The 27,950-nt window shown below is 41.9% G+C and overlaps 1 pseudogene; it reads left to right on the top strand.

The window, feature by feature from the left end:
- Positions 1–1,229: 1,229 nt before the first annotated feature.
- On the top strand, positions 1,230–27,368 carry LOC138950744 (uncharacterized; annotated as a pseudogene).
- The last annotated feature ends 582 nt before the right edge of the window (positions 27,369–27,950 follow it).

Below are 27,950 nucleotides of genomic sequence, written 5' to 3'. Positions count from 1 at the left end.
AAAACCGTCTGGAGATATCATACTCAGGATCCCTCATGTCAAGTTTCATGAAGATCGGTCCAGTAGTTATCTCTGAATCGCTCTACACACACACACACACACACACACACACACACAGACACACACACACACAGACACACACACACACACACACACACACACACAGACACACACACACACAGACACACATACACCACGACCCTCGTCTCGAATCCCCCCTCTTGACTAAATGTAAAAAGGTCAGGTATCTTACAAAGTCAGCATTTTCCAATTTTGACATTAACCCTCCCACGGGTTATGTCAATAATGAAGTAAGCTACGTTGGTGGTTTTACCCGTGTTAATTGGGACACGGACCAAATCTCATTTCTGGCTGTTTACCAGTCATACAGTCCTGATTATCTGAGTGGGTAGGGCGGGGATGTAGCTCAGTCGGTAGCGCGCTGGATTTGTATCCAGTTGGCCGCTGTCAGCGTGAGTTCGTCCCCAGAGTTTTTAACTCAAACAACAGTAATGATCCTGTTAGTTGATCGAGGGTATCATTTAACATCAAATGGCAGGCACTGTCTGGATTCTGCCCGTATTCCAAATACGGATCTTTGTCAAACATTGAATGCAATGTACGTGATTTGATGGTCCGATGAGTTTAAAACTTTCTGCTTGTTGAATTCTGTCGCATACACTCTGAACCTTTGCTTGAGAACGTTTCTCCTAGCGTGGTGTTTATGGTTGATATATATATTTTTGTTAACATTTTACTTTGAAGGATTCGTTGATTGATTACTCAAACAATTGCATTTTTGTTTCTTTAATTATAATATGTGTATTACTCAACAACAAAAAAGGCATACATATTTATTAGAAGGTTAGTTTATTTATTAATGTATCTTTCATTTTACAATTTTTTTTTACCCTACCAGCTATGTAGAATGTGCGTTTGAATTTTGATGAATGTAAGTGGTTTATAAAATGCAATTCATGATTTTGCTAACCCCGGGGTAGTACAATTCTTGTGAAGGATCCTGCAGGCAAGTATATTTCTCATGGACATTGTGTCTGTGTTCAGCTTTGGTCATGGTAAAGTTAAAGTTCAAGGTATGTGCATGCGTAAAATTCAACCTGCATATGCAGTAAAAAGTATTTTGTTTCATTTTAGATCGGACCAGAATGCCGTTATCTATTGTGACCTCACTCATTACGTTCTCATTGACCATGCTGCTCTCTTACGTCATGGCTACGTCACTATACCATTCTCTGATGGAAGATCTGCGTTCCCGAGAGGCAGGCAAAAGCAAAGTTCCGCCAGGGGGAGGAATAAATCCCCTCACTGTTGACGTCAACTTTGTTCCTCTCGATCTCCTGGACATCGATAACACAAAACAGGTATGTTCATACACGTTTCATACGTCACGTCCCTTCACATCCTCACAGTGCAGAACCTCTGAAGGTTTTCTTTTTTCAGGGAGGTAGCTCCTCTCCGCCAACCTCTACGTCGGAATGTGTGTGTGTGTGTGTGTGTGTGTGTGTGTGTGTGTGTGTGTGTGTGTGTGTGTGTGTGTGTTTACGTGTATGTGGGTGTGTGTGCGTGTGTGTGGGTGTGTGTGCGTGCGTTTGTGTGTGTGTGTGTGTGTGTGTGTGTTCGGAAGGTGAGAGAGAATCAGGCATATGTCAGTGCATTCGACTGTCATCGCTTTGCTGTCGGTGCGTCTGGCTTTTGTGATTGTCTGAATGGTTAATCACGCTTCTGAGTTCTTGTTTCTAAAGTGTTTAATGTTAAGAGACCGATACAAGATTGTTAAATGAGATCCGACATCGATTAAAAAATAACCACGACGTCTCCTCTTCCAAAGTACATTTACTTTGAACAGGTGATCAGCATCTCATCATCCCTTACCTTGTCCTGGACTGACACAAGCCTTACCTGGGACTCCTCTCCCACGGGGTCTTACGCCAATCTGCACGCCGTTGAGGTAAACAGCGACGATGTATGGACACCCAGGGTGTTAATCATGAACGGAGCGTCCAATGACAGAATGGTGGACATGGGACCTAGAGCTACTCTTCTCTCTAACGGTACTGTCTCGCTCGCTGCGTCACCCCTGATTCAGTTCACGTGCAGCATGGACCTGGAAGTCTACCCCTTTGACGTTCAAGACTGCAAGGTGCTCCTGGTTCCGATATCTCCTGTCCCAATCCTGTTTCGTCCAGATAGAAACCCTGTCGAATCGCGAGAAAGCTTCTTGGGCACGTTCAATGGTGAGGGGACCATTGAAAGTGTGGAAGCTCTGCATAAGGAGACCTCCCTTCCAGGAATGCCCTTAGAGTACCGGCTTAGGCTAAAGCGCAAGATGGTGTTCTACGTCACCAGTTTCATCGTGCCCATAGTGCTGACGTCATACATGAACACGCTGGTGTTTGTGATCCCGGCAGAGAGCGGCGAGAGAGTGTCCTGCCTTGTCTCCATCTTTGTCTCCAACGCCGTCTTCGTCAGCTTCTGTACCGACCAGATGCCGCAAGGTAAGCTAGCGTCTTAGACTTACGCTTCCTCAAAAAAAATTAGCCTGCTATCGTGTTATTATATAATTGTCTTGATGAATTGTTTCAGTACACTTCAGTATCTCTATCGTAATATCTGTGACGTGAGAAGTCTGACAAAATGAAACGAAGACTAGATGTGATTTGGACATTGATTGAGATGGCTACCTTTCACAGTAAGTTGTCCAAATGCCTTCAAACGCTTTGAACTGATATTGTATCAGGCGATCAACATTTTAATTCATGACATTTTATGTTTGGAGTTTTCTTCTTGTCTGATTTGGTTCATGGTGTTTAATATCTTAAGCCAAGCTGTGTAAGTCCGCAGATTTTAAGAACCCTTCAAAGCTTAAACAATACTGTACTCACGTGTTTGACGAAGACGATACGAATTTGACGATATTGTCTTCGTCAAACACGTGAGTACAGTATTATTTGGTCTTTTTGTGTCTCGCTCTCACGCGCAGTCACCCTCGTTCTGCTTCCTTCAAAGTTTAACGAGTCCGTTGCCCTTTTTTCAGGTCTTGACTCCGTACCTCTCGTGACGTATCTCCAGCTCGGAACCATGGTGCAGAGCGCCGTCTACATTCTCCTTGTCAGCTACGTCTTGTGTCGCTTTTATCGTCAAGATGACGGCGTCACTGATGACGTCACCAAGGAGGCCCCAGACGCCCAGAACGCAGTACCCCATCTCACGGAGGATTTCAGATCATCAAAATCCGGTGACGCAGTCAAACGACGAAAGAAGAGAGTCGAAATCGACTTCTTTCTCACTGCCCTTGTGCTCAACACTGTTTTCGTTGTCTGGTTTTTATCTGGAATGATGAAATAAATGGAGTTTTGGCAGGCATGATCACCACCCAAGGACGGAATACGCATGCTAGACGCAGGGCATTAAATTTTCCTTCCTGGTCAAAACTATCACTTCGATCACAAGCGATTCATTTTAGAGGATCCACGACGTGTGCTCTAACTCGTTTGGTTTCGAAAGCGCAATGTCCGGGAGCGAAATGTCCGGGGACGAAACGTCCAGTTATTTGTTTGATTTGTCTTAAAGGCACAGTAAGCCTCCCGTAAACCATCACAGAGCTCCCCGAGCGTCTACATACAGTACAAGCATACTTCCATTTGAACGCTCACCGAACGGGAACATCCTGGCTGCTTTCTGTCGAGCGTGAGAAATTTTCAAAGAATTTATTTTCGTGGACTTGTTCCTCTACAACAATGGCGCCTCGTTTTGGTGCTGGACGGCTGTTATGAATATTCAATACCGGAAATCACGCATGGACAGTAAGCCTCCCGTAAACCATCACAGATACTGTCAGGCTTGTACACACAGTACAAACACCCTTCCATTTGAACGCTCACCAAACGGGAACATCCTAGGTGCCCTACGTAAAGAGCGAGCAATTTTTAAAGAATTAATTTTGCAGATTGTCTCGAACACTTTTTGGACCCATCCTGAACTCAGGTCAAAAATGAGTTACTTCCCTTCGGGTCTCATTCTATCGATGTAAACTGGCAATAGCCGTGGATCGATGATTATCAGAATGTTTTTGGACCGTGGTGCGTTTTTGCGCTAGACCTAACTTTTAAAATCTAAATAATAAATTGACAGCTTGTTACACAAACATTCTTACAAAAGAATTATTTTTTCATCAAGACAAGATCAGTACAATTCGAAGTTGTGAAAGTTTGAAAAAAGAAAAGCCCGGAAGCAGGGTCACGCAAGGGTCGTAGCAGACGACGGTTTATGCATATCGCCGTTCCTCTCAACAGTCAAAAGCCATCACTAGAGTTCTTGTGAACCACAGCCGTTTGTTTCGTGCATAAAAACGTGCTATTGTAGATAAGCTCACATCGAGTCGCATTCAAATGACTAACTGACGACTACATTGTGAAAAAGGGAAACTGGATCACACGGGTTCACGATGGCTCAGGGGTAAGATAAACCACGCAAAAATAAATTCTTTGAAAATTGTTCGCTGTTTACGGAGGGCACCTAGAATGTTCTCAATCGGTGAGTGTTTAAATGAAAGGGTCTTTGTACTGTGTGTAAAAGCCTGACCGTATCTGTGATGGTTTACGGGAGGCTTACTGTGCCTTTAATCATACACCCTAGTACGTAGAAGTTTTGCCACAATAAGTCATAATAAACCTATGGCTTGATGTTGATTCGAAAATGTTTAATCTGTACGATCGAATCGTATCAGTGTATCACTGATTAAAGTGTCCTGCTCCCGTGCGCATCCGTTCTTCGGCCTAACAAAACGTTCTTTTGTTGCTCATTGGTGAGATCACAGTCTTGATCCAAGGTCTATATCTTCTCACGAATAAAAGGAAATTGGTTCTTGTTTTTGTGTTAATGTGAAAGTTTTGGAGAATCAGGAACGTCTTTTTCAGAGGCTGAAAATCGCTTGTTCATCCAACAGTTCGTAATGTATTAGAGTTTACTACATGTTGGTGTTATGGTCCCTTGATCTTGCTGCCCTCAAATAAGTGAGTAAGTAAGCTAGTGATCGTGAGTGAGTGAGTGAGTGAGTGAGCAAATAAGCGATTGGGTAAGCGAGTGCAGAGTTTGTTCCCGGACTTAATTCCTTCACTTTAAAGTTAATTTTGCTTAGATCGGTTTAAAAAATAGAAAGAGGGTATACAGTCCGTTTTGCAACATAAAAGATTATACTTCTTTGAGATTATAATTGTTTCAAGGGATATAACTGACCGAACACTATGTCTAATCGCCTCAAGAGCTATACAGTTCGGGTTGGGGTTGTTATTATGTTATTATGTCACCACACAACAGGAATACCTTGAAATAAGTTGTTGAGCGCTCTGTTATTCAATTGACGGACAGTACGAACGAACGAACGAACGAACGAACGAACTAAATAACAAACGAAATAACGAACTGGCTAACTAACAACCCACGTGAGTAATTCCCTACCTGACTAACAAACTATTGATTTCCTTTTAGTAATCGGAATAAGCAAAGAAAATTGGAAATGCATCAACATACTCAATCACTAACGTACGAAACTACGAAAGAACGATCAAACGGACACATGACGAACAAACGAACACCTATAATCTCAACGAACAAACGAACGAACGATCGAACTATCAATTTCCTTTTCAAAATCTTAACCATGAAAGAAAGAATCAAAAAACAAGACAGGTATGTTGTTGGAATGTTTGTTATTGACAAAACAATAAGTTACAATCACTAACGTACGAAACTACGAAAGAACGATCAAACGGACACATAACGAACACAAATTATGAAAGAAAGAGTGAAGATAGTTCAACTGACAAACGATCAATCGAACGAGCGAACGAACTCCACGAGGCACCTACTTACTCACGTAAAGATCCTTCACAAACAACCGGGAACAATTACTGACCTCACTGCATTTTCTTAATTTCAAATCTTCGCAAAGTTTAAATGGACCGGTTTCTAGCCGACGTAATGAATGCAAATTCAAAAGCATCCGCTGTTCCCATGGCAATGGTGTGTCCAAGGTTAGTACTATGACGAAATGAAGAAAGAACGTAATTGCCACCGGATCGTCTGCTCGTCAAAACGTCAATATGCGTCACCTTGAACATACACGACCTGTTCGAACAACCGCACTTTTTACAGCAAAACAAACACGAAGAGATAGTGGTTTTTATAACAGCGGAGTGAATGCATATGTTCTCAAGTGTAATGCACACAGTGCACTGGATCATTATATTATGACGTTAAAATCTGGAGTAACAAAATCCGTGTAAATTACCTTTGGATGTAACCGTTTTGCACGTCGTCATGAGGAATTGCGCATATATGTATATATACGACCAACAACTTAAAAGCAACGAATACATACCCCCCCGCCCGTAAACAAATCAAAAGCTAAAATAATGTAGCGAAAATTTCGTACATTAACATTTTGCCTTACGTAATACTAAGCAGTACTACTTTTAATCGAAGAATACATTAAGACAGCCAGACTCCTTGAAACCGTAATTTCCAGTATAATGCAAAGCAATTGTTCAAGCTTCGGAGTTGTGAGAATTCAAATCAAAAGATACAGAGTTGACAGAACTTTTTCACAGAAACACAAAGTTGTAAGCATGATAACCGATTCATTTTTAGGGAGGCAAAAAATACACAAATAACGATACAGACAGAGTGAGAGACAGACAGACACAGACATTCACGAACATACATATACACGCATGCACACAGAGGCAGACAGACAGACAGACAGACAGACCGACAGACAGGGGGATCGCTGGCGGAAATAAACCCCACAAACAGATATAAAGATACGAACAGACAATCAGACCGACAGACAGACAGACGTTTAGTCACTTACGCGCGCGCACTCTTGCGAGAACAGACACATACACATACAGGCAGACAGACAGACATAGAGACAGACAGACAGACACACAGACAGACAGACAGTCAGACACTGACACAGATTCAGACAGACACTCACTAGCACACACACACGCACGCACGCACACGTACACACACACACAGACACATACACACACAAACACACACACATAAACACATACACACACAAACACACACACACACACACACACACACACACACACACACACACAGAGCCAGTGGAAAAGAGCTCGATTTTTCAGTTCGAAGAACAAAAATGGTCACGAGAGTTTATCGAAGGCTCGATCAATTTAAGAGCTAATGGCGAACACTGCGTTGGTTTTGTCCGTGTTCCAAATACTGACATGTTTTGCAAAGAGAATGGTAAACACTGACAGCAATTTACCTCCAGGATTGATTGGATGGCCTGATGAGTTTAAAACATATAGCTTTCCGACTTTTTGCGGAATACATTCTGAACCTGCGCTTGTGCACGTTGCTGCTGTCGCGCTGTTTATGGTTAGTATTTGTTCTACATATATGTTATTATTATGATTATTGATTAATGGATTGACTGATTAGCTGATTGATTTATTGATTGATTAAAACTTTGATTTTCTGGTCATTTCATTTTATGATTTCTTACTGAAAAGAAAGTTGATTAATTATTAATTAATATATGCAGCTACGCACTGATATGTTGATCTATTTATCAGTTTAAATACCACCCTTTTAATTAAGTAATTTTGTTTTACCTTATAAGCTAAGTTGTATGTAAACAGTAGACAGATTTAATGAACGGAAGCTGTTAATGAAATATATAATCTTCATAATTCCAAGGTAGTACAATTTTGATGATGGACCCAACAGCCTTATATATAAAATACAGTATGTATAGACACTAAGTTGAGCTGTGGCCACAATTATAATAGAAAATATATAATTAAACATCGGCGTGCAAGTACATGTGTGCATTTGTTTAATTTCAGAATCATCTGATCACAATGACATCATCTATTGAGACCGTACTTATTACGTTTTCGCTGACCATGCTGCTGGCTGACGTCATAGCCACGTCACAGTACTATTCTTTGATGGAAGACCTGCGTTCCCGAGAGGTGGTCAAAGGCAAGGTTCCACCAGGGGAGGGAATTACGCTCCTCACCATTGACATCAACTTTGTTCCTCTCGATCTTCTGGAAATTGATGACGCAAAACAGGTATGCTCTTAAACGTATGCAGGATGTGTTTCGTGCATTCACAAGACGTTTTCCGGAAATAACTCTGTCGGAATTTTCAAGCGTTGTGGAAGAGTTGCGATCCGCTTTAGTGTGACAGACGGAAAACACGTGGTCGACTAGTTAAAACCACGATCGCAGCGAATAACTGACTCATTCTTGACTATTCTTCTACTGCGTTCATTGGGCGCAACTCCCGAGCTAGAACACTCCTGTTTTGCAGGAGTTGGTTTTTAAGTGTGTCACTGCCCCCCCCCCCTCCCCAGCCACTCTGTTGTCGAGGGATGTATGCTGGGTATTTCTGTGTTTCTATAACCTGTTAAACTGTGTCATGGTTAACAGGACTATTTTTTCATGCGCACTTGGTCTTTTAACTGCGTGTACACACGAAGGTGGGTAAGGAACTAGCTGGTCCTTAACCCACAAAGCGCAACCGGGATTCACACCCCAAACTTTCCACATGGAAAGAAGGACGTTTTAACCACTAGGCTAGTTTTATGACAGTCGATACACACTGATAATAGGTTCCTGTTGTGATTACATATCACTTGTTCACCATTGTTTTGATCAGATGTCTTACAACGAGCTTAGTATATGTTTTTGAAAGAACGCGTGAGAATTGTTTTTAGAAAGCTCTTGTGGTTAGAAGGCCGATAAAAGACTGTTTCACACACGAGTACTTTTACTCTGAAACAGGTCGTCAGCGTGTCCTCAGCTTTGATATTGTCCTGGACTGACCCACGCCTTGCCTGGGACGCCTCTCCCACGGGGCCTTACTCGAATCTGCAGAGCGTCGCGGTGAACAGCGACGAAATATGGACACCCATTGTACTCATCATGAACGGAGCGTCCAATGACAGAATGGTGGACATGGGACCAAGAGCTACTCTTCTCTTTAACGGTACTGTCTCGCTCGCTGCGTCACCCCTGATTCGGTTCACGTGCAGCATGGACCTGGAAGTCTACCCCTTTGACGTTCAAGACTGCAGGGTGTTCGTGGTTCCGTTGTCTTTCATCCCAACCCGCTGTCGTCATGATGGTAACTCTGTCGTATCGCGAGAAACCTTCATGGGCAATTTCTCTGTCAGCGGGGAGTGGAAGATTGAAAGCGTGTTAGCTGTAAACCAGGAGACCTCCCTTCCAGCGGGTTCCTTAGAGTACCGTCTGAGGCTGAAGCGGAAGACGGCGTTCTACGTCATCAGTTTCATCGTGCCCATAGTGCTGACGTCATACATGAACACGTTGGTGTTTGTGATCCCGGCTGAGAGCGGCGAGAGAGTGTCCTACCTTGTCTCCATCTTTGTCTCCAACGCCGTCTTCGTCAGCTTCTGTGCCGACCAGATGCCGCAAGGTAAACTAGCTTGCAAGAAATATTCGCCCTCCTGGGGTTCTGTTTTGATTGTCTTGACCCAGAGACGCTATTACGAACGTCAAGAAATTGACACTGATATGCATGTTAGCAGATGCTTTGATATGTGATTTTGACATGAATTGCGATGGCTATACCTTTAAATGCAAGTTGTCAAAATGAAAAAAATAATATTACAATTATATTTTAACAGGTGACCTACGATTTTATATGCGAATGTTATGATAGAAGTTTGTCTTGGTAAGTTAATTAATTAGCAGCAATAACATTTATTCTAATTTCTTCGATGGCTATATAGTTTGAAAAACGTGATAGCAGGTTGCAGGTTGGGTTCCTGCCATTCTCTTACAACCGAAAAAGAAATAGGATTATGATTCTCTTGTTGTCCTTGACTAACAGGGTCCAGACTCCAATTCCGAATGGGCTCAAACCTTCTTTTGTCACGTTGTTCAATATCTTTAGCCCAGCTGTTTAATTCCGCGGAACTCTTCAAATCTGTTACCCATTTTCAGGTCTTGACTCCGTGCCTCTAGTGATGTACCTTCAACTCGGAACCATGGTGCAGAGCGCTGTCTACGTTCTCCTCGTCAGTTATTTTTTGCGTCGATTCTACCGTCGTAAACATAATGACGTCATCGATGGCGTCACTGATGATGTTGCAATCCTTCCACACGTCACCAATGACGCTTCTGCCTCGAAGAAACGGAGGTCGAAGAACGCGGTTCATCCTCTGAGCGAGGATTTTGGATCATCAAAGTCTGTTGATGCAGGGCAACGACGAAAGGAGAGAGTCGATGTCCTCTCCTTTCTCATCGCACTTGTGCTCAACACTGTTTTCGTTGTCTGGGTTTTATGCAAAATGGTGAATTAAGTGTAGTTTTGACACGCATGATCTCCATCCAAGGACAGAACATGCGTACCAGAGGCAGGCAATGTGTCGTCGGGCAAATGATTTGCTCAAGGACATTTGGCTTTGGGGGCGATATGTTTAGGAGCGAAATGTCCGGGCACAAAATGTACTATTATTGTTTGTTTATTCGTACGCTTAGGTTATTGGTTTTAGAGAGTAATACGTGTAAGTAGATGTCTCGCCGCAAGAAATCGTTATTTGCGTGTTCTTTCAGATCACCACAATCAGTTAGCCTATAGCTTGCACATCGAGGCCACCCTGTTACAAAAATGTGTGCTAGTATGTTCATTGGTAAAATCACAATCTTGATTTCAGGACCACGTAGTCTCATAATTAGAGTTTGTTCTTGTGTTTGTGTGCACTTGTTAGCTATTAGAATAGCTGTGAGAACGAACAACTTGAGAGCTGGCGACGATTATCCTGTTTTGAAGATGAGAGATGTAGTATGTGTCCAAGTGGAGGGATTGGTTTTATCCAATCTGAGATGGTGAGCCAAATCGTGTACACGGGAGGGACTGTGTCTTTTGTGTGTTCTGTGCGAGGACAATGATTCCGAATCATTATTACCTGCTGTTATTTATGTGAACTTTTATTGCATTGTAATTAAACATTTCCTCATTCAAAGTGTTAGCTTTGATGTTTTCAACAATAAAATCAAACGTTGTCATGTGTTTCTTCATGTCAAAATTAAGTTGTTGGTCCGATCAGCCAGTCAACCAACATGCGAAAGTCTCTGCGTGCGTGCGTGCGTGTGTGTGTGTGTGTGTGTGTGTGTGTGTGTGTGTGTGCGTGCGTGTGTGTATGTGTTTGCGTGCGTGCGTGCGCGTGCGCTGGCATGGTTTACTGTTAAAAACTTACAGAAATTTATACTGGTATTTCCGATGACTTGGAGAAAGGTACAAATGTAAAGCAGAAATCTTGCTTCACTTCTGCCTTTGAAAGAAATTATGTCCGACTGATTCACTTTTCCAGATGAATAAGATGCCTCACTTCGTCAGGTGTAAATGAGTTCTTTTGGAAGAAATAAAAGAAGAAGAAGAAGAAAGATGTTGCCCAAAACATATAGTCGAGGCCTGAGACTAAAAGAAAACCACTGAAAACCCGGGATCAGTCATCACCAAGACTAGAAAGACTTGGTTAGCTAAAACCAGAAGACCGAGACGGGTCGCGCTTGTCTCGACGAAGCTTGCGAACTCTTATCAATCTCTCAATTTTAATCAGAAGTTTAAGATTTTTAATAAACAAATAAATAATTATGTTTTAAGCTTCCAAGCTGCAATCATATAGTCCGCATCGGTTGAAAGATTGTTTGACAAAAATTTCAATGACATTTATCGAAGATTTAGGTCATCACAGTACCGCCTCAACGTGTTCAAAGCCAGATATGACGTCACCAAAGACATTTATCAAAACAAAAAACAAGAACATAAAACGGTTGGGTATGTCATCTGGAAGAATCCACGTGTGAAGTTTCAAGAAGATTTATTCAGTCATTTTATTGAACATCGCTCTACACACACAGACACACAAACACACACACACACAATTGTACAAACACCCAGCCACACACACCCACCCACACACACACACACACACACAAACACACACACACACAAACGCACGCACACACGCACACACACACGCGCACACACACACACACACACACACACACACACACACACACACACACACACACACACACACGTACAGATGAACAAAAAGAAGAGACGGAGAAGAAATAAAACAAAAACCCACACAGAAGAAACTAGACACAACTAGTACTCTCAGACGCTTTAGGTCGATAATCACCGTTTTACTTTTTGACTCCATCGCCTTGTTTTCCTGACACACATGCCGCATGTTAGTGCAAACCATCCATTATAAAAACTAAACAAAAACTTCATTAAGCCCTTGGTTTACCTCCAGACTTCGGCACCGCGCATTTTGACTTTAGAGCATACTCTTCTGATGTTTATTATCCATTTTGAAATGTTTGTTTAAAACCTTTTAAAGCGTAATGTTCAGACGGGCGTATTGATGTGTTTGATGGAGTTAAAACCATCGCGGGCGTTCTCTCTCATCTTCTCCACGCATGATAGCAGGTTAAATAGGTTTAGTTGAAAGATTTCTGTCGCAAGAATTGTGTAATTGCGCACACAACTCAAAAGTATGTATTATCCTGTGGTTATCTTGTGATTGGTTTCCGGCTGGTTACTGACCTGGTTTGTCCTGATGTTGCAGTAAAGTAAGCACAACTTTCTGGATAACACACTTAATGATTTTATCATAAATTAATTTATGTTCTAAATATGTTTTGGAGAAAGACCAGCACAGCTAATTAAAACAGTAACTCCCTAGCCACTCGCATTAACACAAATCATATGCACAACTTACACGCATCATGCACACACCTTGTTCTCATCACCTGTTCAATACACATTCATAACACTTCAACATTGATGTTTCTGTCGCTGAAGTTTATTTTCAGCGACTACTGATTTTGATAGACCAAAAGCTCTACCAGTAAATTCATGACCAAAGAACATATATATATCTATATATATATACTAGATGAATACCCGCTTTGCCGGGTAGCCGGCTTTGCCGGGAAGAAGTAAAGCCGAATACCCAGCTTCGCTGGGGACCCGGCTTTGCCGGGTGTACGCCGGCTTTGCTGGCGCACAAAGGAAGGGAGATAAACGCGCAAAACACTTGAGAAGATAAGGAAGAGTAATACCCGGCTTCGCCGGGATGAAAGCGTTGTGCACAGTGACCTTCTAAAAATAGTAACGGGAATATGGATTGAGCGTTGTGGACAGTGACCTTCTAAAAATAGTAACGGGAATATGGATTGACGCCACACGAAGGAAGGGAGATAAACACAAAACACTGGAGAAGATAAGGAAGAGTTACTGGGAATGGATCTGGGAAGATGAACCGAAAATCCAAAATCGGTTCAGCGCTGCGCGCTGAGAGCACGTGTTGAAAATTCTCATCGACCAGGTTGTGTCCGGGGTCTACCTGAATATGCCCACCAAATTTGAAGCAGATCCATCGAGAACTTTGGCCGTGCATCGCGAACACACACACAGACAGACAGACACACAGACAGACACACAGACAGACAGACACACAGACAGACACAAGTCGTATATATATATATATATATAGATATATATATATCTATATAACAAGGTGTTAGTTTCAGTGTACGGTTTTTATATTTATTTTCAGCTTACATGACTGAAAGCCACACTGGTAATTGGATATTTAAACGCACATTGTTAACGCTCCATCTAAAACCTTTGATATTATTATCAACAACACTACATGACTTGCTGTTCTGATTTATAATAATAATAATAATAATAATAATAATAATAATAATAATAATAATAATAATAATAATAATGATAATAATAATTGTCAGTAAGTACTGGTGTCACATGACTGATGTGAACCAGTTGATTGGCTAATGGCGATGCGCTAAAACTGTTAGCGCACTCTTGGAGTGCGCTAACTTTTCCACAGAGCGTATTCTTCCGCCCTTTGCCTAAGCGAGACTGTGCTCTCATCCTCAGAATTAATTAATGACATGCAGCTTATATTCTCCACAATACCAAAATACTATAAATTCCTGCTTCTCAATTAAAGCAGAAGTGGGTTTTTTCTGACAGATTGCATGTGCCTGTGCCACAGTTGCCACTATCTAAAAATAGAACCCGCTGTGTCTATTTTTCAGTTTCGACTTGCGAAGAATCTTCTCATAATTATGCCGTAGCTTATTATCCACATTACCAAATGATGAGTTAGTATACAATTCCCAGCAGCTAACAGAAAACACAAGTGTTATTCCGATAACGTACCACTGAACTAGATCAGCATTTGGAATATATACATTAGCAGACTAGATTACACTGAAATACGACTGCATCAGTTCAGTAAATGAATGGTTTCCGAATTATTATTTCAAGGCAACAACAATCGGAATCGAAAACGTGTAGGGTTAAGAACGTTCTTACCATGTATAAAACTTATTACCAGCCTGCCTTATGCGTGCAGACGAGCAATTGTTGTTTTTGAAATGAGACTGCAGTGCAGTGCTGTGGTTCGCTTGCCCTAGCCGCCCTAGCAGACGACATAAACCTCGCAGCAAATTAACATGTTGGGCAAATGTGAACAAGCAAACGATGGGGACATACTACGTGTAGGGTTCACAGCATGCTTACGGTTCATATATATATAATAGTACCAGTCTCCCCGATGAGTGAAGATACAACAGAAGAAACATACCACATTTACTTTGAAAATCCGAGTCTGCTAACCGTGGCCTTGGCCGGAGTCAATTCAAGGGGCAACACTCTGCACAGTCAATCTGTCGAAGCTCGATGAAGGTTTCGAATCGCAAATAATTAAGAGTACAAGTGTACAGTCCTTTCTCCGAGTTTAAATGAGGTCTCTGTGAAAGGTCATCATTTTTTAGCTACGCTTCACTGGAATTTACCAACAGAAATTAAAACAAGAGTTTGCGTGTGACGAAAGCACGACACACTTGAGACAGCCCACACAAAAGTAGATCCAGTGACACAAACCTGACCACACAGTTACGCCTATCCAAATGCGCGTTGCAAAATGTGCGTTTTTAATCTTCTTTTTTCTCTGGCGGTACTGACAATATCGTTATTGAAACAATCCCAGTGCACTAAGGGATTTATAGAGCAAATCTCGAAAATAATTATTGAACTCAGCGCTATGCGCTTCGTTCAATAATGAATTTTCTCGATTTGCTCTATAAATCCCTTAGTGCACTGGGATGTCTCAATAACTTAAATAATAATTGTCAGTAAGTACTGGTGTCACATGACTGATGTGAACCAGTTGATTGGCTAATGGCGATGCGCTTAAATATGTTAGCGCACTCTTGGGGTGCGCTAACTTTTCCACAGAGAGTATTCTTACGCCCTTTGCCAAAGCGAGACTGTACTCTCATCCTCAGAATTAACCAAAAAATAACCACACATTTCCTGCGGCTCAAAGCAGAAGTTTTTTTCCCTGACAGATCGCAGGCGCCTGTGCCACAGTTAAGCCCACTGATCTAAAAATAGAAGCGGCTGTATCTCTTCCACAAATGGTCTCTTCTCGTTTTGACTTGCAAAGATTCTTCTCATATGCCGTGTTCGTGGCATGTAGCTTGTTAACCACATTACTAAAAAATGATGAGTTAGTGTACAATTCCCAGCGGCAAACAGAAAACACAAGTGTTATTCCGATAACGTATCAGCTAGACCAGCATTTGGAAGTCGACTCTGTTATAGTAGACTACACTGAAATACGACTGCATCAGTTCAGTAAATGAATGGTTTCCGAATTATTATTTCAAGGCAACAACAATCGGAATCGAAAACGTGTAGGGTTAATAACGTTCTTACCATGTATAAAACTTATTACCATGCAGCCTGCCTCATGCGTGCAGACGAGCAATTGTTGTTTTTGATGTAACCGAGTGCCGAAACACTACGATCACCTCGGGAGGCGAAGTGCAATCAAACAGGATTGAAAATGTTAGGGCCAATTTCTTAGCCCTAAAAAAACTGTTTTGCAAACCCGAAGGTTTCCATGAACATGCAGACAATCGGAAACCACCAGACCCCATCACAAACAGAATTCCACAATCCAGAAGTGTTGACTTAAAGGCCAACAACTCGGGTGCAGAGTCTGCTGTGAAAGGAGCGGTAGCCTCCCCTGTCACAATCGCCCCCGTTTGAATAAACTTCGTCCCGAAGTTCCGAACCGGGGGACCACTGTCCATCCCAAGTTCGCAGAATGGGAACAGCACAAAAATGTTCAGTGGTCATATTATGCATGCCATCACCTGAACATATCATGCCGAGTCCCAACCCTGCTCGCAGCGCCAGATGTAACCGTGTGCCGAAACACTACGATCACCTCGGGAGGCGAAGTGCAATCAAACAGGATTGAAAATGTTAGGGCTAATTTATTAGCCCTATAAAAACTGTTATGCAAACCCGAAGGTTTCCATGAACATACAGACAATCGGGAACCACCAGACCCCATCACAAACAGAATTCCACAATCCAGAGGTGTTGACTTAAAGGCCAACAACTCGGGTGCAGAGTCTGCTGTGAAAGGAGCGGTAGCCTCCCCTGTCACATTGAAATGAGACTGCAGTGCAGTGCCGTGGTTCGATTGCCCTAGCCGCCTAGCAGACGACATAAACCCCGCAGCAAATTAACATGTTGGGCAAATGTGAACAAACAAACGATGGGGACATAATACGTGTAGGGTTCACAGCATTCTTACGGTTCATATATATAGTACCAGTCTCCCCGATGAGTGAAGATACAACACGAGAAACATACCACATTTACTTTGAAAATGTGCTAACCGTGGCCTTGGCCGGAGTCAATTCAAGGGGCAACACTCTGCACAGTCAATCTGTCGAAGCTCGATGAAGGTTTCGAATCGCAAATAACTAAGAGCACAGTCCTTTCTCCGAGTTTAAATGAGGTCTCTATGAAAGATCATCACTTTTTAGCTTAACGCTGCACTGGAATTTACCAACAGAAATTAAAACAAGAGTTTGCGTGTGACGAAAGCACGACACACTTGAGACAGCCCACACAAAAGTAGATCTGACACAAACCTGACCACACAGTTACGCCTATCCAAATGCGCGTTGCAAAATGTGCGTTTTGAATCTTCTTTTTTCTCTGGCGGTACTGACAATATCGTTATTGAAACAATCCCAGTGCACTAAGGGATTTATAGAGCAAATCTCGAAAATAATTATTGAACTCAGCGCTATGCGCTTCGTTCAATAATGAATTTTCTCGATTTGCTCTATAAATCCCTTTGTGCACTGGGATGTCTCAATAACTTAAATAATAATAATAATAATAATAATAATAATAATAATGATAATAATAATGAGAGCTTATATAGCGCGAACCACAGTGAACTGTGCTCTCCGCGCTTTACATATTAACTATGAATAAAACCCCTACTATTTAAACATCAAATACATATGCATCCTAACAAAAATGACATAACACTATTAATATTTAAACAAGTGTATACTGTTAATAATGAACGCCATCCTTGGTTCTTTCCAGCGATGCGTCTCACGGTATAAGGCCACAGTGAAACGCACCTTTGTAAGAGCCCACACCTCCCCCACCCACCCCCCTTTATGACCCATTTATTTTCAGATCTCTAACTTCTGTAAATCAACCCCCATTTAAAGACTGCCCAGTTTTTGAGACCTGGTTTTCTCAGATTTTTTTTCTCCACAGATAGAGTGTTAACGTTCTAAAACCAGGATTACAAACAACAAGAAAAGTTTACATTTTTATAACGTTACATTATTGACAAAAGGTAACATTCACAATCACTTCGATCTATCGGTCTTGAAAGTGGACACACAAGACACACAAGACACATACAGTGTCTGTGACCTACTTTATAAATATTGACTCCTTCGAAAATTTATTTCAAAATGAATGAAAGGTTACCAGCGTCCAAAATCTGGACTCTTCTCATCCTATGTGTGTGTGTGTGTGTGTGTGTGTGTGTGTGTGTGTGTGTGCGTGTGTGTGTGTGTGTGTGTGTGTGTGTGTGCGTGTGTGTGTGTGTGTGTGTGTGTGTCTGTGTGTGTGTGTGTGTGTGCGTGTGTGTGTGTGTGTGTGCGTGTGTGTGTATGAAAAAGCGGGCTACAAGCGGCTACTTTGAATATAAGGACACTTTTATTCATAAATCAATTCTGTTCTTCTTGTTTTCAATGCTCCCAGTTGAAAGTGTAATCAAACAACATTTAAATGTCTCTTTTGTCTTTCGGCCTGTGACTAATTCATTCCGCCTAGAACCTGAAAACCCAAATCTGTATTTCTTTTCAGAGTTGTAACACAAAAGTTTCATCTTTAGTGTTTACAGTTAACTCTGTAATATTTGTAGAAATGCTCGGAAACTCTGATGTTTTCAAAATGTCCTTTCAATCCATGGTAATGCATCGGTATTCCGACCACACGAGCACCTAATCGCAGGCATTGTTTAACATTTGTATTGCAGGACATAATAGGCAAGTCGTATCCATGGAAATGGCAAACATTTTACCGCTTTTACCGTAAAATCCCTAGCATAAGCCCACCATCTAGCAAACGCCCACCCCCCACTTTGGGCCAAAAGTTGTGCACAGGGGTAACTACCTAGCAAACGCCCACCCTGCTTTTTTCAAGGAGACTATAGGCTCACTTTCACTAGGATTTGTGCAGACTGTTCTAAAAGTCATCTTTTTCCCCTTCTTTACCTTTTCGTGTTTCTTTCCTTTTTTCTTATTCTTTGTCCCCTCTCCTCACTCCCACCCATCGTTCATGTTTTTTCGAGTTTCTCTTCTCTTTTTTTTCCTAAGTTTGTGGGGTTTTCTTTCTCAGAAAGATTGGGCCTTTTGAAGACAAAATCCAAGTTCAGTTAACGTTTCATTTCCAAAGACGATCGTGTAATTTCTTCCCTGTACAGAAAGAAAGGGCTTCATTGGTGTTGACATTTCGACATTTCATCAAGTTTCTTTTTCCCGGAATTGTGTTGTTATTGTTTGTCCTTGCAAAGGTCTGGCGATTTTCTTTTTACTTTATAAATTTATATGAATGACTATGCTCGGGTTGTTTTCAGAAGAGCCAGTCCTTTTCTCTCTCTCTCTCTCTCTCTCTCTCTCTCTCTCTCTCTCTCTCTCTCTCTCTCTCTCTCTCTCTCTCTCTCTCTCTCTCTCTCTCTCTCATGGTTGGCCTTCTTTGCCTCAAAGTCCTTTTTCTTTCTTTTTTCCTTCACTTCTACTCACACGACCTAACTTACATGCTTTCGGGGTTTGTATTCACTCAATTACACGGTTGAGCACAAAACTTACTTTGTGCAAAGGGGTCTATCCCTAGCAAACGCCCACCCCCCAATTTTGCCCTAAATCTGTGCACAGGGGGGGGTGGGGGGTGGGCTTATGCTAGGGATTTTACGGTACTGGTTTTAATGGCAATGCTGATGCACGGCGTAGCGACTTCTGTGACAAACACTGCGACTATCACCGCCGGGATAGTGTCTGTGTTGTATATGGGTCTCTAGCTGTTTCTTCGTTGTTTAAATCGCCTTTGGAGAGTGTGTATATGAATGTTAAGGACTATTCGTATAAAATAGCTAATTATTTCCATGCAAAGTACACAAATGTGCGAATCAGGTGAACTTAAACGTACAGTTTTGTATGGTTTGGAACGATTTGTATTACAATAAAATTAGTCGGTTGTTACTGAAATAACTTCTTTAAAAACAAAACCTGGCAATAGACTTGTCCGTAAAGATTGGTTTTCATATTAGCAAAAAACAATAACAAAAACATGTCTGGCACCGTTGAAACCCTGCTTCTTGTTACTGTGATGGCCATATTGCTATGTGACGTCATGGCGACGTCAAATTATTACTCTCTGACGCAAGACCTGCGTTCCCGAGAAGCGATCAAGGGACAAGTACCACCAGGAGCGGGTGTGACACCAGTGGCTGTTGACGTCATGTTTATATTAATCGACATAATTGATATTGATGATGCAAAGCAGGTAAGTGTTTTATCAGTGTTACGTCAGTATCACGCGCGCTTGCGTGTGTGCGTGCGTGCGTGTGTGTGTGTGCGCGTGCGTGCGCGCGCGTTAGTGTGTGTGAATGTGTGTATGACGTGTGCTTGCGCGCGCGCGCGCGTGTGTGTGTGTGTGTGTGTGCTCCAATGTTTGGTGACAAGAAATGTTTGATTTTAAACTTTGAATTTTCTCTCTCCAACTGTTTATAAAAGTAGATAGATTTCGAATACATTTAACTTATCCATATGCAGGTGGTCAGCGTTTCCTCGGCTCTCACTCTGATGTGGAGTGATCAAAGTCTGGCCTGGGACTCATCAGCAGCCGGACCTTACCCAAACCTGCATTCAATCGAGGTGAAAAGTGTGGAACTGTGGACACCCATGGTGTACATCATGAACGGGGCATCTGAGGACAGGATGGTTAACACTGGACATACAGCTTTCATTTACTCCAACGGCACTGTCGCTCTTCCTACGTCGCCCTTGCTGAAGTTCACGTGCAGCATGGACCTGACAGTATACCCTTTCGACACCCAAGAGTGTAAGCTGATCATAATGTGTGTAGCTGCTGTTCCTCTGATTGGGCGGGAAGCTAATGATCCAGGTCTCGGCATTGAGAGCTTTGTGGACAATTTCGCTTTTAATGGAGAGTGGATAATTGAGAAACTTGAAGGTGAGAAGAAGAAGACTTCCATTCCGGGAACTCACTTGGAATACACAATGAAGCTGAGACGCAAAACGACGTTCTACGTCATCAGTTTCATCGTGCCCATAGTGCTGACGTCATACATGAACACGCTGGTGTTTGTGATCCCGGCAGAGAGCGGCGAGAGAGTGTCCTACCTTGTCTCCATCTTTGTCTCCAACGCCGTCTTTGTCAGCTTCTGTACCGACCAGATGCCGCAAGGTAAGAATAATTATGTTACCGTCGCAATGGTTCCAGGCTATGATATCACTCAGGCAATAAATAGCTATTGAGAGTGAAAGAAATCCCGACCGGTTATGCCACTGATTAACACTATTCCCTGTTTTCAGCTATGAAGACTGAAAGCTAATTCCGACTGACTATGGAAACGATGAAATATATCCCCTGTTCAGAAGAAAAGAACACATTTTGTTAATTTCTAAGTAAGGACGGTCAATTTTGTGTGTGCAGAAAATACTTGAAGGTTATTATTATTTAGTGGGTTTTTTAAACTTTCGCTCGCATTTCAGTATTTAAAATAACCTAACTCATGTAAATCTGTTATCGCACAGCAAGCCATTTAGTATTCTTTATATTATATATTGTATTACATTTGTCCATAACATCCGCTCTGAACTGTTGCAGGTCTGAACTCAGTGCCTTTTGTGATGTACCTTCTGCTTGGCACCATGGCACAGAGCCTTATCCTCATCATCCTGGTCAGTTGCTTACTGCGCACTTTCTACCGTCATCAACGTGACGTCACTGATGACGTCACTCGCGTTTCATGCGTTATCAAGAACAGTCTTCGGGAGAAAGCAGCGCTGTCAAAGAATGCTGTTCACCCCCTGAACGACAGCGCTTCGACGTCAAAGAAATTTGCTCGCCAGAGGTTCCGAAGCGGGAGAGTCGACTGCGCTTGTTTTTTCACTGCCTTGTTCTTGAACACCGCATTCGTCGTCTGTCTTTTGTTGTCAATAATTAAAGTGAAATAAGCACAATGCTCCCCACAGACGTTCCCCTTAAAAGGCGGGGGTACCCCAAACGTGAATGTTCAGGGGGTCCAAGTTTGTAGTCCTTTTTACATTTAGTCAAGTTTTGACTAAATGTTTTAACATAGAGGGGGAATCGAGACGAGGGTCGTGGTGTATGTGTGTCTGTGTGTGTGTGTGTGTGCGTGTGTGTGTGTAGAGCGATTCAGAGTAAACTACTGGACCGATCTTTATGAAATTTGACATGAGAGTTCCTGGGTATGATATCCCCGGACAGTTTTTTCTTTTTTTCGATAAATGTCTTTGATGACGTCATATCCGGCTTTTTGTAAAAGTTGAGGCGGCACTGTCACACCCTCATTTTTCAATCAAATTGATTGAAATTTTGGCCAAGCAATCTTCGACGAAGGCCGGACTTCGGTATTGCATTTCAGCTTGGTGGCTTAAAAATCAATGATGACTTTGGTCATTAAAAATTTGAAAATTGTAAAAAAAATAATTTTTTATAAAACGATCCAAATTTACGTTCATCTTATTCTTCATCCTTTTCTGATTCCAAAAACATATAAATATGTTATATTTGGATTAAAAACAAGCTCTGAAAATTAAACAATTTAAAAATTATGATCAAAATTAAATGTTCGAAATCAATTTAAAAACACTTTCATATTATTCCTTGTCGGTTCCTGATTCCAAAAACATATAGATATGATATGTTTGGATTAAAAACACGCTCAGAAAGTTAAAACGAAGAGAGGTACAGTAAAGCGTGCTATGAAGCACAGCGCAACCGCTACCGCGCCAAACAGGCTCGTCACTTTCACTGGCTTTTGCACTAGCGGCGGACTACGTTCAATTTCATTCTGTGAGTTCCACAGCTTGACTAAATGTAGTAATTTCGCCTTACGCGACTTGTTTTGGTTTCTAGTGTCTACATGACGCCGGGATGTTCGTTTTATTTGGGGAGCCCTGGAGACAACCCTACAAGAAGTGATGAAAGTTCATATTGACTCTCGCAAAGTATGTGCAAGTATGGTTCGTTTGTTGATTATCCGCACGATTTATGTGAAGGTGAGCTGAGCTGAGGTGTCTGTTTTGAAAGTAAATCTAGCTTCAATCTGTTTATAATGTAAAACCAAACATTCAAAATAAGTCTGGTGTAGCCACATTACGAACTGCTTTTAAAGCCGCGAAACAAAATATTCCGAGTGTTTCATGTGATTATAATTGCTTCAGTGCCAGCTAATGAAGACAAAGAAGTTTCAGGTCGTTAACATTTAACTGCAAAGTTTCTAGTCAGCATGTGTGTACAAAAAAGTCCTTACATGCTTTGTCTGCTTTTTCGCTTCTCAGACTCGGCAAATTTGTGTCATTTCTGTAATTGTCTCAGACAAATTGTAAAAACAATCAAAGAAAGAAAGAAACGTTCCTCTTCACAGTTTCAGTTTAATGGTCACGGTATTGTCAATAAACCTTATGTTTGTGTGTGTGTGTGTGTGTAAAAGTGTCCATTTCTTCATTTTAAATGCCCTTTTTTTTTTTTTACCATGTACTGGTGGTTGGACCGGCACAGTTGGCCTAGTGGTAAGGCGTCCGCCCCGTGATCGGGAGGTCGTGGGTTCGAACCCCGGCCGGGTCATACCTAAGACTTTAAAATTGGCAATCTAGTGGCTGCTCCGCCTGGCGTCTGGCATTATGGGGTTAGTGCTAGGACTGGTTGGTCCGGTGTCAGAATAATGTGACTGGGTGGGACATGAAGCCTGTGCTGCGACTTCTGCCTTGTGTGTGGCGCACGTTATATGTCAAAGCAGCACCGCCCTGATATGGCCCTTCGTGGTCGGCTGGGCGTTAAGCAAACAAACAAACAAACTGGTGGTTGGGGATTTTGAATTGCAGTAAAGTTTGCACTTGCTTGACGTACACACACATGATGTTTGTATTTTCGGATGGCGTAGTTGAGCACTAAATAAAAAAAAACCCGAGTGTTTCTCATTTGAAGTAGACTTACGCTGTCTATTTTGTCCTAACGGATAATGATGTTGATGCTGGTGGTGATACTGGTGGTGATGGTGGAATATTTTCCCTCCGCAAACCTGTATTTTAAGTTCTGCAAAAATATATCCAACAATGGTCTTTTCTCCCACAACTTACTCTGATAAATATACAGTATTACAAACAAAATTATAATAGCATCTTCAGCACAAAACGTTACAAAACCTACCATTAATGTTTTTGATTCTGAATTTTGGAACGTTAGCCGTCTATCTGTTTTTGAACATCTACATTAAGATTTTCTATATATTTAAACAAAATAAACATTTCTGAAAAAAGATTTTAAAAAAAGTATCAAATGAATACAACCGTCATTTAACAGGTCTTCCAAATCATTCCAAAATGTGTGGATGAGCGGACAATACAAGAACAGTTGAAACATTGTTTCGCTTTCATACTTGCCGAACAACGGGAAACAACAAGGGGAGTGTCAACCTTTTATTTTGAACAAACACATTACTATCTACACCAAAGATGCCACTAAAAAGCGTCTAGCCTGACACCATCACAACTGGTGATTTTAAAACACTTATCAAAGATGTTATTTCAATTCAAGTTACAGAAACAGTATGTTCGCCTGCTGGGTTAATCTCGAACTTTTATTTAAAAACGTGTCTTTAACTGCATTTCTGCCCTTACAAAATGACATGCCAAGGCTTTAAATCCATATCACAAAAAAAACCATTTGACGAATACATTTTTATTCTCAGATATCTGCTAAAAGACAGAATTACATCTTCATAAAACAAAAGGTTGGTTTTGATAACGGAAGGAGATTTAAATTGAAACTCCCCGAATGTAAGAAAACAACAACACTAAAATATAACAATTGATGAAGAATCAATACATCATTTAATACATTTTACTGTCAAAGTTCCACTTCATTTGAAATTACTAAATGTGAGCAAACCTACTGCTTAGTTCTTATTTCGACAAACAAAAAGCCCTTCAGCAGGGAATTGAAATGTACGTAAATATGTTATCTAACGTAAAACAAAAGAAAGAAGTCATGTCTCGGTTTGTGATCCGGTGAGAGTCAAGAAATATTGGCAACAAGTTTAGAGTCACATATTTTAAACTTACCAGCTTCCAGCAAGCAAACTAGCTAGCCCCCTCCCCCACATGCCTCCATCCATCTCTACCTTCCCCCCTCTCTCCTTTTCTGTCTCTCTCTCTGTCTCTCTCTCTGTCTCTCTCTCTCTCTGTCTCTCTCTCTGTCTCTCTCTCTCTCTCTTTCTTTCTCTCTCTCTCTCTCTCTTTCTTTCTCTCTCTCTCGAAATAAAATAAATAAATCAACAACAAAAATCCTTGGACTGGAATGGATCGCAAAATCACGACCAGAGGTAGGAACGAGCCCATTATTTTTGCTACAGTTACGGATCACAAGGGGATCAGACGACATGGTCTAGGGCGTAAATAAAAGTGCAATCCGGCTTAGCTCTTTGACAGCAGTCCCCCCAATAGACGGGCAGGAAACAGGCGGAGGGACCATTTGACTAGATCTGCGCTTAACCTGACGAGGCGGGAGTGGAGTTTAATTAGATCTAGCCTTCAATGTCTGTCTCATCAGTCAGGATAAGGTGGGGGTAAGCAAGGAATATAATGAAGCGTTTATTGCTCCCTCGGGCACCCGCCGCTGTAAGGTTTACTGTTTTTTGCATAGGCACAGAACACTGTGCTTGTGTGTGTGCGTGTGAGTGTGTGTGTGTGAGTGTGTGTGTGTATGTATGTATGTGTGTGTGTGTGTTTGTGTGTGTATGTATGTGTGTTTGTGTGTGTACGTGTGTGTGTGTGAGTGTGTGTGTGAGTGTGTGTGTGAGTGTGTGTGTGAGTGTGTGTGTGTGAGTGAGTGTGTGTGTGTGTGTGTGTGTGTGGGTGTGTGTGTGTGTGTGTGTGTGTGTTGATGGTATGTGTTCGATTTTGCGATGGTGTATGTGTTTATATTGTGAAATAGTCGTTATGGGTACATTTAGGAACCTATGTGTACTCTTCTTGGTGATTTTGAACATTGTTCTCATCTTTCCTTTTTGTTTTAGAACAAGAAGAGCAAACGCTCGATCGAGTCACTTTCGCAGTTCTGAATATTATATGAGGCATCAGATGGACAGGAAGAAATTGCTATTCACAACACAATGAGTCACGTTCACATAAAATTTGAGCCCGGTCACTTTTATAGTTTCCGAGAAAAGCCCAACGTTAAGTTGTGTGTTGCCGAACAGAAAAGGCTAGTTATCTCCCTTGTTTTTCTGATAACGTTCGTAAAAGGCTACAGATGTAAATACTTTGATGTAAAGAATAATCCTACAAAGTTTCAATCACATCCGATGAACTTTGTCAAAGATATAAAATGTCTAATTTTTCCTTTGACGCTGACCTGTGACCTTGAAAAAGGTCAAAGGTCAACGAAACCATCGTTAAAGTGTAGAGGTCATTGGAGGTCACGACTAAACAAAATATGAGCCCGATCGCTTTGATAGTTTCCGAGAAAAGTCCAACGTTAAGGTGGTGTCTACGGACGGCCGGCCGGACGGCCGGCCGGCCGGCCGGACAGACTAACACTGACCGATTACATAGAGTCACTTTTTCTCAAGTGACTCAAAAATCATGTTATGTTAGACGGAGGGGAGGGGGTCTTAATGTTTTATTGTGGTCACTTCGGCAAACACCCTTCTTAAAGGCCTGTATTTGTTTTGAAATGATTCACTATACTGCCGATACTTGGGGGTATGTGTCAAAACCGCCTGTCGAAGCTCAGAAAGTCTCCTGTCCCTCCTGATAAGGGGCTCCGCTCATATATGTAACTTCAGCAGGACCGACGACGCACTGCAGATTATCCCAGCCCGCTACACGTTGCATGAAAGGAAAACAGGCCAATGCAAGTACTCGTCATAATCCCTATAGCGGCATAAATAATATGCAGTGCGTCGTCTGTGCCGCTGAAACTGCGCAGGTATATTCTGCCCATAAGCACATATAATATAAAAGTCTCGGTCTTTCTTTATTGCGCGACCACAACACGTCATGAATCAATACATTTCCGGCACAAATCCTGCCGAGTTAGCATAACAAGCAAGGTAAATTGCGCGCGGTTTGCACGTAGACAACACGTGACCTCTTTCAACGCGGGATGAGTGTATCCTTTTCACGTTTAGTGCGGGATTTTTCTTTTCGGAAGAAATCAACAACATGAACTGTTGACCGGTGACTCAAACAGAAAAAAATATACGCGACTCAGTCCTCTTGCTAAACGGTACGCGGTGAACCATGCGCGTTCAGACAAAGTGAAATTCACAACCAGCATCGTCATCGTCATCGTCTTGGTCATGATGATGATGATGATGACGATGACGATGCTGGTTTTGAATTTCATTTTGTCTGAACCAGTGTGTTGTTGTATGCCCCACAGTCATCGTCATCGTCATCGTCATGGTCAATGATGATGATGATGATGATGATGATGATGATGACGATGACGATCACTGTGGGGCATACAACAACAACAACAACAACAACAACTACAAACTGACGCTGCGAAGAAACTTGTCCCAAGATGGCGGGGATAGCAGCACCGAGTAATCATGTGATACGTACAATACACATGTATGCATGTAAGCACAAACGATCTTACCTATTAACGAAAACCATTAGGAAAGAAAGAAAAAACAGGAAAGAAAAACACAAAATAAACGAAAGGGACGAAAATCCATCATTTCCCAGGTCAAACGCACACCAAAAGGTCACAGTGATTTTGTCTTTCCCTCCGCCGTCTTCAAGAAAAGACCAGCCATTAGCACCTTTGTAAACTTGGCTCTCATTGGTCTGATTGCCGGCGTCAGCAAGGCGAAACTACCCGATAATGCACTCATCACCTCGACGCGTTGAGTTGGCTGATTTCACAGGAGGAGAGAGGTTGGCGGTAAGGAATTCAGGGGAATCTTGAAAGGTGTGACTAGAAGACATTAAGGAAGACACCTAACATTTGAGGAAAAGGTTGCTTTTATCGATCTGAAGCAGCAGTGGTTATATGTGTGTGTGTGCTTTGTTTCCTTTTTTTTTTTTTTTTTAGGCAGCGGGAGTGTTTGTGTGTGTAATTTCGTTTTCTCCTTTTATTGTGGAGACCTGTTTGTGACCGTGAGAAGAAACGTCAGACTGTCAGTA

This window comes from Littorina saxatilis, linkage group LG1 (genome assembly GCF_037325665.1).
Source record: "Littorina saxatilis isolate snail1 linkage group LG1, US_GU_Lsax_2.0, whole genome shotgun sequence".
In the NCBI taxonomy this organism is placed as follows: Eukaryota; Metazoa; Mollusca; class Gastropoda; order Littorinimorpha; family Littorinidae; genus Littorina; species Littorina saxatilis.
The sequence above is the reverse complement of the archived record's forward strand: the minus strand, read 5'-3'. Positions and strand labels throughout refer to the sequence as shown.